This window comes from Mastomys coucha, unplaced genomic scaffold (genome assembly GCF_008632895.1).
Source record: "Mastomys coucha isolate ucsf_1 unplaced genomic scaffold, UCSF_Mcou_1 pScaffold22, whole genome shotgun sequence".
Taxonomy (NCBI): domain Eukaryota; kingdom Metazoa; phylum Chordata; class Mammalia; order Rodentia; family Muridae; genus Mastomys; species Mastomys coucha.
The window spans coordinates 112,351,452-112,363,910 of record NW_022196905.1 but is presented as its reverse complement, the minus strand read 5'-3'; positions in this window follow the sequence as shown (position 1 = coordinate 112,363,910).

The window sequence follows — 12,459 nt, the reverse complement described above, 5'->3', positions numbered from 1 at the left end:
TGTGCATGTGTGTGTGCCTCTGTGTGTGTGTGTGTGTGTGTGTGTGTGTGTGTGTGTTCAACACAAGCTGGGGTCATCTGTGTAACAGGTCTTTGGCTACTTTGTGGGTTCTTCTTTCTTCCACCCTTCTCCACCCCTTTCTTCCACTCATTCAACCTCTTAACACTAGACAGGAGAGAGAAAGGATAGAGAAGAAAGGGGTGACATTTTCATTAGACTGCTTCCTACTGATTAAAGGGTCAAGCCCCTTGGGGCAAGTTTGATATTTACTGGCAGGATATCTATCTAATTCTTTCTCCCTCTCTTTCCTTCTTTCTTTCTTCCCTCCTCCTCCTTCTTCTTTTTCTTCTTCTTCTTCTTCTTCTTCTTCTTCTTCTTCTTCTTCTTCTTCTTCTTCTTCTTCTTCTTCTCCTTCTCCTTCTCCTTCTCCTCCTTCTCCTTCTCCTTCTCCTTCTTCTCCTCCTCCTCCTCCTCCTTGTTCTCTTCTCCTCCTTCTCCTTCCTCCTCCTTCTCCCCTTCTTCTTCTTGTTTCTTTGCACACAACTACTTAACAAATTGCAACCAACAGCAACCAGTCACCAACCCAACAACAACCACCAACAAAGCCCCCTCTCCTAGCATTTATCTACCCTCTGAAATTTTCCCAGCATTCCAAATGTCACGCAATTGAAGAAACTATCTGCAGCTGGCAGATAGACACCCAATATGCACCCCCAATAGATGCACCCCCAATAGAGCACAAGTCAAATTATAGTCAGCTGCTATGGACCATCTGAAACAGCCCATATCCCACACCTGGGTTTAAAATTAAAACATATTCCTATTCTACTTCTGTGTTTTAAAGAAACCAAATTTTTCACTACACATCTGGAAAGAAGAAACCTCTTTTAAGAAGTTGCTGCTATGAGGTCTGTCTGGAGGCAAGTCTGTGGGGAACTTTTTTGAGTAATGATTGAGGTGGGAAGGTCCAGCTCATTGTGGGTGGAGCCATCCCTGGGCAGATGGTCCTGGTTCTGTAAGAAAGCAAGCTGAGCAAGCCATGGGGAGCAAGCCAGTAAGCTGCACCCCTCCATGGCCTCTGCTTCAGCTCCTGCCTCCTGGTTCGGGCCTTGAGTTCTTGCCTGACTTCCCTCAGTGATTGACTGTTATTTGGATGTGTAAGATAAAAATCAACCCTCCTTCCCTAAGCTGGATGTGGTCACTGTTTTGTCACAACACTAGAAAGCAAACCAGGAAAGAGATTAGTAGCAGTATGTGGCTGAAGAAAGAAAGGAAGACCGCGTCCATAAGCAGTTAGTACAGTGGTCCTGGGTCACAAGACTCAGTTCTTTCTGAGACACTGTGGAGACACACACATCTAAATGATCAGGGAAGAAAGGTGGTTGGGAGTGAAGGAGATTTCTCTATCTCAACTCCTCTGTCGCAGACTGTAGTTGTTCCCAAAGGCATCATCTCTGAGATTGGAAACTTCTGCCCACCCTGTTCTGGATGGATGCCCATCTTCAGCCAGAGGGAGCTGCTGGGCCGAGGAACTACTGAGAACTGTGTAGCTGGGGAAAAGTGAGGAGCAAGGGACAGAGATGAGCACAATGGTACCAATATCATCGCTGACCCAATACTAGGAATGGAGTGATTGACACTCAGAGAGGCAAAGCCATGGATTCAGACCCCAGAGCTCCCAAGTGGTGGAAGCTCTGCAGGTGAGATTCCCCAGAATTATAAACTTGTCACCACACTCAGCTTTCACGTGAGCTCTGGAGATCAAATCAGGTCCTCAAACTAACAAGGCAAACATGTCCTCTAGGGCTGAGAATTGGTTCTAACGTCCTTCCAACAGCTTGGACCCCAACATTCCTCACTATCATCTGCTGTGGTCTCTGTAATGAGTCCCGGGAAGTGGGTAAAGGGGCGTTTTAGAACACATGGTTGGTAACCAGGAAGATTCTGCGACTCTGCATTCCATGACAACTCCATGCCTGCCCTCCAGCCATGTCACCTGCTGAAGCTTGAAGAGAGGCTACTTTGTAGACTTTAGTGAAACACTCGGAGCCTCTCTGTCCTCCCCTGGATGGTGGGAGAAAGACTGTGATGAGCACCCCTCCTCCACAGGGGACATGGAGGTCATAAATGAGGGGGACTTAGCTTTTTGTATAAAATGAATGCTTATTAACTGTTCACTTGTTTGTATCAGGCTTTAGTAAGAATTATAATGACGATATCTCCATCATCTGGGGAAGAGTCTCTAACAAGAAAAACTATGGGATAAATGAAGTTCAAATTATATTTTTCTCTGTGTCTACACAACAATGACAGGTGTATCTTCATGAATGGAAGCAATTACAGGCTGCCATTTGCTGTGTCTTCATGAAGGGAAGTATGAACCCACCAATGTACAGAAGACTGGGCAAGTCTCTGGCTACTGAGGCCCCAATTTTTGTCCTTCCTCTGTGGAAGCCTGTTCTCAAGGTGGCATTGACCATAGCCATCTTGCCAACACATCAGGATTGTTCATGCTTCTGCTCATCCAACCATGACTTGCTCTCCTTCCAAAGGAAAGCAAAGCCTTGCCCTTGGCCCACTCCACCTGCAGGCCCTGATATCCTGACCTATCACAGCATATTCTCCAGCTCCTTCCCTTCACTCTAATTGCATTGATTATCCTTAGAGATATGACCTCTGACTGAGCCTCCTTCTGGAATGTTCTTCCTCCGTGGCCCACTTTGACAAGTCTTTCAAGTCTTTGCAAAGGTCACCTTTTCCATAAGACCTTCACCAGTCACACTCCTTAAAGGACAGTCTTTTATCCTGACCCCACTGTCAAAATTCAAGCCTTCTCCACAGATCATGTAGTAAGAGGATAGTGGTGTGTTCATAAACACTGAGGCCAGAGGTCAACATTGGGTGTCTTCCTCATTTCCTCTCCACCTTCTTCTTTGAGACAGGGTCTCTCACTGACAGTAGACTGACTAACTCATCTCTTTGCCTATTTATTAGTTTCATGTATGGTCTGTCTTCTCAGAGAACTTCTGTCCCTGTGGAACAACCATTTAACATCTTTGGGTACAAGAAGGGTGTCTGAAGATGTGGCTAGCCATGAGCACTGGGGAGGAGTCCCAGGAGAGTCTGCCATCAATGCACTGGACAAGATCTTGCAATGCACAGGACAGCCTCCTACGATGGATTCTCCAGCCCACGTGTCAGTAGGGCTAAGGTTGAGCAGCTGAACTGTAGAAGTCCTTTGGCCTGCATTCTTGCTCACTTGCTACATCCCAACATCTAGAACAGGGCCTGCATTTAGGAGTCACTTCATCATTATTTAGGTGATGAATCAGCCCTGGAAATGGTGCCTGGTGAAGACTTTCCGATTCACTGAGGTCTCAAGGAATGAAAAAATTCCAACTCAAATTAGTAACAGAAAAAAAAAAGTGCTGTCTCCACAGTGAGAAAGATTCAGAGCCTTGTTTGGGAAAGGGTTGCCCTTCCTCCTCGGAAGGAGAGATGACCCTTGGTAGCCCCTCCCGGAATTCGCACATTGTGTTCTAAGTTTAACACATCTTGTACTCTTTTCTGCTGAAATCTTTGGCTCCAGCCCATAATATCCCTGCATCCAGGAAACCATTATGACTGGCCAGGGCAGAGGTCACTGCTATTGTAACCCGCTTCCTCCATGAGGGTTTTAAATTTGGAAAAAGTTCTTACTACTATTGTACGTGATGTCAATGCTCTGATAACCTCGGGATTATTTTTATTTGTCTCCTTTGACCACTGAGCCCCCAAAACAGCCTTTAAAAATTTTTCTGTGTAGGAGGGGACTTTCCTCAGAACACGATGTTAACAAGCAGAGAGTCACAGCCATCCCCGCTGGTATTTTCCCAAAGGGCATTCAAACTGAAACTGCATATTAAAAAAAAAAAGAAAGAAAGAAAGAAAAGGAAAAAAAAAGATGGGGAAAAGCCAGAATTCCAAGGGAGCAGCAATTCTCAGTGACATTAAGGGTTTTGCTGAGAGCCTGTGTCATCTCTGGAATGGACTGCCTACCTTTTACATCAGGAGATGCCAGGGTACCTATACATGTCTACCGGTGGTACAACTGAGGCACCAAAGAAATCTCTGGATTTGAAGGACCACAGAGACCATCAGGGCAAGAGATGGGGTGTGTTAAACCCTGAAATTTTAGACAATAACTAAGTGGCAGGAGGAGAGTAACTATGACCAACAGTGTGTGAAACACCAGGTATATCGCCATTTGGGGAAAAAGGCATATTAAAGAAAGGGGAAGCTGGGAGGCCTTTGACATGATAAAATGGAAATTAGGAAAAATTACTCTAGTTCATTCTATGAGTGTTTGGAGCCCCTGTCACTTGTGAGAGATGTAGACAGGAAGCGCCATAGCACAACACTAACCCCACCCTCTGTGGAGAGCCTCAGCTGTACACTTTTGTGGGTGAGCACGGGTGGGTGTGCAAACATGGCTGAGGGTGTGGAGCAGCTGCACACTCACGTGGAGGTCATAGGACAACCTCAGTGTCAGTCCCCAAGTCCCACCTTTTGTTTGGGTCAGGGTCTCTCATAGACCTAGAGTTTCCCCCAGCGAAACTGACCCACTGCCTGTATCCAGCATCACACCGTGGCTAGGATTAAATACAATGCACCCCACTGTGCCTGTTTCTTTATGTAGCTCTAGACTTTGTGGATACCAATGGAGCTGTCTCCCTAGGCCCTGAGCTATATACTCAATCTCTTTGTGACTCAGTTTCCTCTCAGTGTTAACGCTGCTTTTCCTCTTATTCTTAAGGCACCGGCACTTATCTTATGTCATACACGTGCCTTGGGTCCCATGACTCTTAACATCAATGGGAGGTAGGAAGCAAGCATGTCTGAGGTTGCAGAGCCAGAGAGCTTCACTGCCTATGAGTGATGCCACACCTGCTACCGAAGCGTTGGTCACCATGGAGCCCTGTGGCCCAGCTTTTCCTGGGTCCTGTTGCCTTTCCTCACTTCCCTACCAATGGTGTTTTCTGGACTCACTTCCCTCCTTTCTACACCTTACACTCAAAGTGCAGTTGCTAAGAAAGAGTTGTTCTCTAAAACAGCTATCCTAACCCACTGGGGGAAAGCCCTGCTGCCCCCTGTCTGGAATTAATTATCTAGAGATAAGCAAAGCTCACTTCAGGTCACCAAACAGGAGCCCAGCCAGCCCATAAGTCCAAATTCTCCCAGTGAGTTATCTTCTGTTTTGGATTGTTGCTCTGAGGCCAGAGTTGGGATGATAGAAAAGATACATACATGCACACACATACACACACACACACTCACACTCATACACACAATCACACACACTCATACACACACCAACACAGAGACACATACTCCTACACACCAATGCACATACTTACACACACAGACTCATGCACACACACAGTCACACACATCAATGCATACTCTCACACTCATATACATACACACACTCACACACACCAATGTACACACTCTCATACTCATACACATACACACTCACATACATTCACAAGCACACACACACACCAATGCACACACTCACACACACCAATGCTCACACACACCAATGCTCACACACACCAATGCACACTCTCATACACATACACATACACACTCACATACATTCACAAGCACACACACATACACACACACACCAATGCACACACTCGCACACACACTGACATGAAAAGACCAGGCAGGAAGCGTGTGGGAGAAATAAGCCAGCTACAGGCAGTGTTCACAGGGTGACTCGCTTCTCTGCCATCTCATGCCACAGGGACAGACAGAAAGGACAATTTTCATTCACTGTATAAGCACCAGAAGTAAATCCAGAAACAGCAAGTGCTCTGCCAGTTTGTACATCTGCCACCTAGCCAGGGGACTAGAACATGTATAGACTGTATAAGAACCTAAAGTCCCATCCAACCACAGAGCACACAGAATCCTTTAATCTCTCAGTCCTCCAGTCCTTGGCTGTTGGCTGATGAGAGACTCTGGTGAGTGTTGTGGTGTCTCATCTACTGCCTGCATCATGTGGCTCTGCCATGCCCACAAGAGGCTTTGTCCTGCAAACCAAGGCTGAGCCAGCATGAAGGAAAAGAGTCCTGCAGTCTCTGGCCCCTGATCGTGGGCAGCCGTGCTAGAAGTCTAAGCATCAATGGCTTTCTGTCTTTGTCTAAAGAGGCCAGAGTAGACTCAAAGCAGAGCAGACTAAAAGTGCCAGCGATCTAACGAGTTTGGGAGTAACCCTTGACCCATGATGAATGTAGAGGAGAGCATACTCCTTTCCACTTTCCACTTATCACAAGGCATAGCTGACGCATGTCTCTCCAGATGCATTAGGATGGAGCCCTAGCTACCCACAGTTCCTCATTAGCAAAGTCTTCCCCTCATCTTGGCTTCCCTACCAGGGGTGCACTAACCTGACATCAAGTCCTAGTTGTTTCTAGAAGAACCCAACTTCACACTGGCCTTCCACCACTAACGACAGAGATAAGAGAGCCTGCAGGGCTGGGCGTATAGCTCAGCTGATCTCAGCAAGCTTGATGCCCTGAATTCATCCCTAGCACCCTATAGACCAGGTGTGGCGGTGCAGGCCTATAAGCCCAGCACCCAAGAGAGAGAGGGGGGCAAGAGGATTAGGAGTCTAAAGTCATCCTTGACTGCATAGCATTCTGAGGTCACCATGGATATGCGAGACCCTCCCTGTCTCAATAAACAACTAAGTAAGTACATACATATGTAAATAACCCTATGCAATTTATCAAGTCAGTGCTGAGGTCACTGGCAATGACTTCTTGAATTGTGCTACCCACAGCAACAGCAACATATCCAATCCCATGCAGGTGGACCGCCTTCAACTAAAGTGCCCTGTACAGCAAAGAAATGGTCAAGATCACGAGAAGTCAAGCTATACAGTAGGAGAAAATATTGGTGAATCCTAGACTTAACAATCACTCAAAAATCCAAAAGGTAAGAAGTTGTCATACATCTCAAGCGTGAACATAAACCAATGACCCCATTAAAAATCAGGCAGAGAATAGGGACAGATTCTGTCTGCGCAGAATACATACCCATGCTGACATATCCCTGAGAGGATATGGTGTAGAATGGTGGAGCAGTGGGGAAAACGGACAATCCAAGAATGGCTGAGTGGCTTCAGAAAACATGGTCTCCACATACAATTAAATATTAGTCTCAGCAGAGAAGGAGCCTTTGACTAACACAAGGACATGGACAGCACTGAAGAATACCATATCATAGAAGAATGTTGTATCAACTGGGGCTGAGATGTGTAGTTTAGGGATAATGAAATTGCCTGGAATTCAAGAAGCCTAGGGTTCCATCTTCAATGCTGCACAAAAGAAATGCAAATCAGTAAATATAAAATAGTCAGATGTCAGGAACTGGGGTTAGGGAGCGGGGAATTATATTTAAAGGGTCTGTCTTCTGTTGATCAGGACGACAAAGTTCTGGAGGCCAGCTACACAAAGACGCATTAGTTAACAATAGACACAGCGCACTTACAAGGTTTGGAGGGTAGATTCCAGGGTGCTGTGTCAGTTTTTGACCACAATAAACAAAACAGGTTTGAGGGCTCAGGAGATAGCTAAGTGGTTGATGTGCTTGCCACCTAAGAGTGAAGCCTGGAGCCCAGATCCCCCCAAATCCATCAGGTCACCATCAGGTAGGATCCTACGAGGCTACAGAGATCTCCTAGCTCCCACAAGTGGAAATAAAGTTGTATGGAATGAAGAGAAGTTTCCATCCCATACAGTCCCTGTCTGATGCTTTCCTGTAGCTAAGAATACAGGCTTCGGGTTCCTGGACTATGTGTCTGAGGCTTGGCGTGCCACTCAGGTTCTGTGTGACCAACCTGTCCTAGAGACTTCACCTTCTGCAGCCCATCATGTCATGCTAGGGTCATCATGACAAAGCACGGGACAGTTGGGGACGTTGGATGCTGTGATGGCAACACGGCACCCGACACATCTGGTGACTCTCATTGCTGGCTGTGAGTCTCATTATCTCACTCCTGTGGTTGAGTTTGTTGTAGTCACCCCGGGGCTGTCAGAGCTTAAGTGTTCTATTTCCAAGGCTGAAATTGAAAGCAATACATAGGATGTGTCAGAGAATTGAAAACGACGTCTCCCAGCAGAAGATTGTGACTCCAAGCCATTTGCATAGGGATCTCCTCCAAGAGTGAACATGACTGTTTCTAATCATCCACCCAGCTGTCTCTGCCATGCCTACAGCTTGGCAGAGGTGTCTCTCAGATGGCCCACGAGCTCATCAGTCCACAATGGCTCCCAGCCCGGCCCAGTCTCCTTGTTCTTAGACAAACACTGTGAGCATTTGTGACTTCTGATCCTGTGTCTTTGAGCAGCTCCTAATCATTTTTATAAAGCATGTTTTCTAAAGCCAACACAGTGGTACAAAACCTGCAAATTCCAGCACTGGGGAGGGGGAAATAGGAAGCTAGTAGCCAGCTCATCTAACCCCAGCAGTGAACTCCAAGGTCAGTGAGACACTGTCTCACAAAATGAGGCAGTGTGTTCATTGTTACTCTTGCTGTGATAAAACACTATGTCCAAAAGCAACTTAAAGAACAAAGGCTTGATTGTGGCTAACAGTCCTCGAAGGTAAGAGTCCAGAATGGCCAGGTTGGCACAGAAGCAGGCACCTGAGCAGGAAGCTGGCGTGTAGTCACAGGATGTCTGCATGAGAAGAAACGAAAGTCCTACAATCTTCCCAACCCGTATCACTAACCAGGGGCCAAGCGTTCAAATATGTGAACCTATGGGGGACACTTCTCATACAAGCCAAACAGGTGAGAAAGCACCCAGAGTTGCACCCCTGACTACACACACGCACATACATCAAACACACACACACACACACACACACACACACACACACTACACACACATACACACACACCCATACATACATATACACACACAAACACACATGCACACTCACATATACACACATACAGACACACTCACCACACGTACATACATATATACACATGCACACAACGCATACATACACACACACTTTCTCCACTCCCAAACCTTTGAACAATATTGATAACATTTCGCGGTTTCACAGGGCCCCTGCTCTTTTCATGAGAAGCCCCTGGGCACCATGATTTGAAGATAGGACTCCTGGCCAGTTTGCTTTTGGAGAAAACAAGACACTCTGCCTTCTGATAGACAAAGGAAAAGTTTTGATTTTTCACAGTAAAAGAAAAAGAAAAGAAGACTCCTAGGGCCTTTCTTCTCTCAGGTCTGTTAGAAAGAGTTTTAAAACCCTAAGCCTCCTCTTTCTCCCAACACTCTCGCTCCAGGTGACATTTTTGTTTGCTAGTTTTTAAACCCATTCTACAACTGCATTAACTTTTCTGTGCACTAAATAACAAGCAAGCAAGGCTTTTGGTTGCTAACAACTTCTGATTTTTGTTGCTCTTTTTCATTTACTTTTTTTTTTCTTTTTTTGAAACCCCAATCACATCTTGCTTGGCAGAGACCCTTTACGTTTTATTTTCCTGATTCGGGTTCTTAATGAAAGCAAAAGGCAGCCTTACGTGGGTCTTGTATGAATTAGGGACCGTGTAAACAGTACTTAACAGTTCTAATTGAAGGTCAGTAAATCCCCAAGAGATTAAATGAATCCTGCAGGGAGCCGTGTAAATCTCCCTCCCTCTTACGTGGAGAAGCCAAGCTCTCAGCCAGCCTTGTGCAAGGCTTAATAAACATGGTATGCATCTAATCAAAACCATTTTGCACCCAAAGGGGTACGGGGTGTAAATCACAATTATACTTGGCACTAAACCCTTGGCCCAGAGAGGCCCGAGGTTGCCAAATAGCATCAGGAGCAGACTTCTGGGACTTAGCTGGTTGTCTGGCATAAGTTCTCAGGTCTGCGTGCCCAGCCGGCTTCTCAGCAGGAGAGACCAGATGGGGTATAAACTCTGAAAAGGATGGTGATTTCAAATGACCTCCTCACTCACACCGCTTCCTTTGCTCTTTGCCAGCTCTAGCTTGATCAAAAAGAAATGCATTCACAGGCACCCATGCTAGACCTGCCTGGAGTTCCATGAGCTGCTTCATCCTGTCCACACATGAACCCTTGGAGAAAGATGGCAGAAAGTGCCAAAGCCTGAAGAGACCCAGGGTGGAGAGAAAAGTCCAATTTGAGATCTGGTGGGCATGGTGTCCAGTAAACTCATGTCATCCCAGCATCTCGGGAGGGCTGAGACTAGAAAGTCATGAGCTTGAGGCTAGCCTGGGCTACAGAAAGAAAATCCTAAATCAAAGAAAATGAAGGAGAAGCTATGAGTCTACCACACCAGTTACTTGGGAGTCTGAGGCAGGAGGATCGCACATTTTTTCCAGAGCTACAGTCAGTTTGAGGTTTTGTGGTAAGACTTGGCCTCAAACAGTAAAATAAAAAGAAGATGGGAAATAGCAGTCTATGGTGGAGCACTTGCCCAGCAACCACTAGGCTCTAGATTTAATCCTCAGTAATGTAAGGTGGAGAAGAGGGGAGGAGGGAGAAGAGGAAGAGGAGGGAGAGGAGAAGGGCGAGGAGGAGGAGGAGGAAGAGGAGGGAGAGGAGGAGGGAGAGGAGGAGGAGGAGGAGAAGGAAGAGGAAGATGCTCTTCTCAGTACATCTGTGCCTGTGTCATGATTGAGTATGAGGGCTTGACAACAAAAGATGGAGGGACCTCTGGGAACAAGAGGTCTCCTGTGATATTGTAGATGGGAGAAAACAGACAGAGAGCCACTCATAGTGTCCCTCCCAAGTCAGCAGCTAAGATATTACCAATGTCCTGGATGTGTCCATAACTTCTGACCTGTGGGTCGTCAATCTCGGCACATTATTTTCTCCATTGGACACAGGGAAACTGAGGACCCAGAGAAGAGAGGGAGTTTTTACAGTCAGCTGGCTGGTTGAGTGAGGAACCATGTTCAAAGCTGGGTCTAGCCCCATTTGGGAGACTGTCCTTCACCGTCTACCCCACTGCTTCTTGGGGATCCAGGACAAGGGACTCACTCAACCTTCTCTTAGAGATTCATAGGACAGAGCCCTTTGCAAAAGCTCAGAGAAGACCTAAGGAAGAAAGTTCTGGAACAAAACTGTACCAGTTAGTTTTCTTTCGTGTATGTGCATGCATGTGTGCACGTGTGTGTGCATGTGTGTTCAAGGCTGCATGTGCATGTGGGCACCAGGTGATGCTGCATGGTGTCCTTCAGGTGCTGTCTAGCTTTGTTCTTTGAGACAGGGTCTCTAGATAAGCTGGCTGTCTATCTAGCAAGCCCCAAAAAAACCAACTTTCTCTCCCTCTCCAACATGGGAACTATAAGCTGGGCTTACCTGCCCAGCTTTATTATGAGTTCTCTGTGTGTGTGTGTGTGTGTGTCTCTCTCTGTCTCTCTCCCCCCCACTCCCTCTCTCCTTATCCTTGTTACATAAGTTGCTGCTGTGGCAAAACTGCCCAGCAAATGTAAGTCAAGGAAAGAAAGGTTTGCGTTGGCTTACAGTTTAAAGGGATACTCCATCACTGTCGGGAAGGCATGGCGGCAGGAGCTGTTCACACGGCAGCCACAGTCAGGAAGCAGAGAGAGATGAATGCTGGTGCTCAGCCCACGGTCCCCTTTACATCAGTCCAAGGCCCCAGTCCTAGGGTGGTGTCATCTACAATTAAGTTTGGTGCTCCTACATCAATGAACCTAACCAAAACACTTCCTCACAGGCACGCTCAGAGGTTTGTCTTCTCAGTGATTCCAGAGCCTGTCAAGTTGACGGTATCATGCCTCAACCAATTCATACCTCAGCCAATATTAACCATCATAAAGACCAAGAACCTCAGTGATTTCAAGGAGTTGGGGCCCCAGATATTTCCCAAGATGTGGCACCACCAGTCAAGTGACCTTAGGATGACAGCCACTGCTCTGACATTCATTTCTAACCCAGCAAGTGGTTGCCATGTTGTGGTCCTGCTTGCATGCTAGGTAGGATCCTTCAGTCCTCTCTGGATGTCTCGCCATCCAGTGGTCTGAGGGCTTGCTGGAACATTCTAGATTTCTTCCACACATGCTTCCTGTGACTCTAAGCCTTGTTACCTCTCCACCACACCAACTGCCCCTCTGCCTCTCGGCATCTTGATAGGACATACAGACAACTCTTCCCTTGCTTTTTTTCCTTCTGTTCTCTAGTACACGAGATGCACCTTGCCTTTGAGTCTTCAGTGCTGATGGATGAAGCCTTCTGTGTTTCTAAGATGAAGCACTCTTTAGCCACCTTAAGAAAAATAGGAGTTTTATAGATGAGTGGAAATTGTAGTTTCTCAATAGAAACGCCAGGAACCTATTTCCCCCATATTTTCCCCTATTCTGGGATCTTAATACCAATAATTCTCTCTCTTTCTCTCTC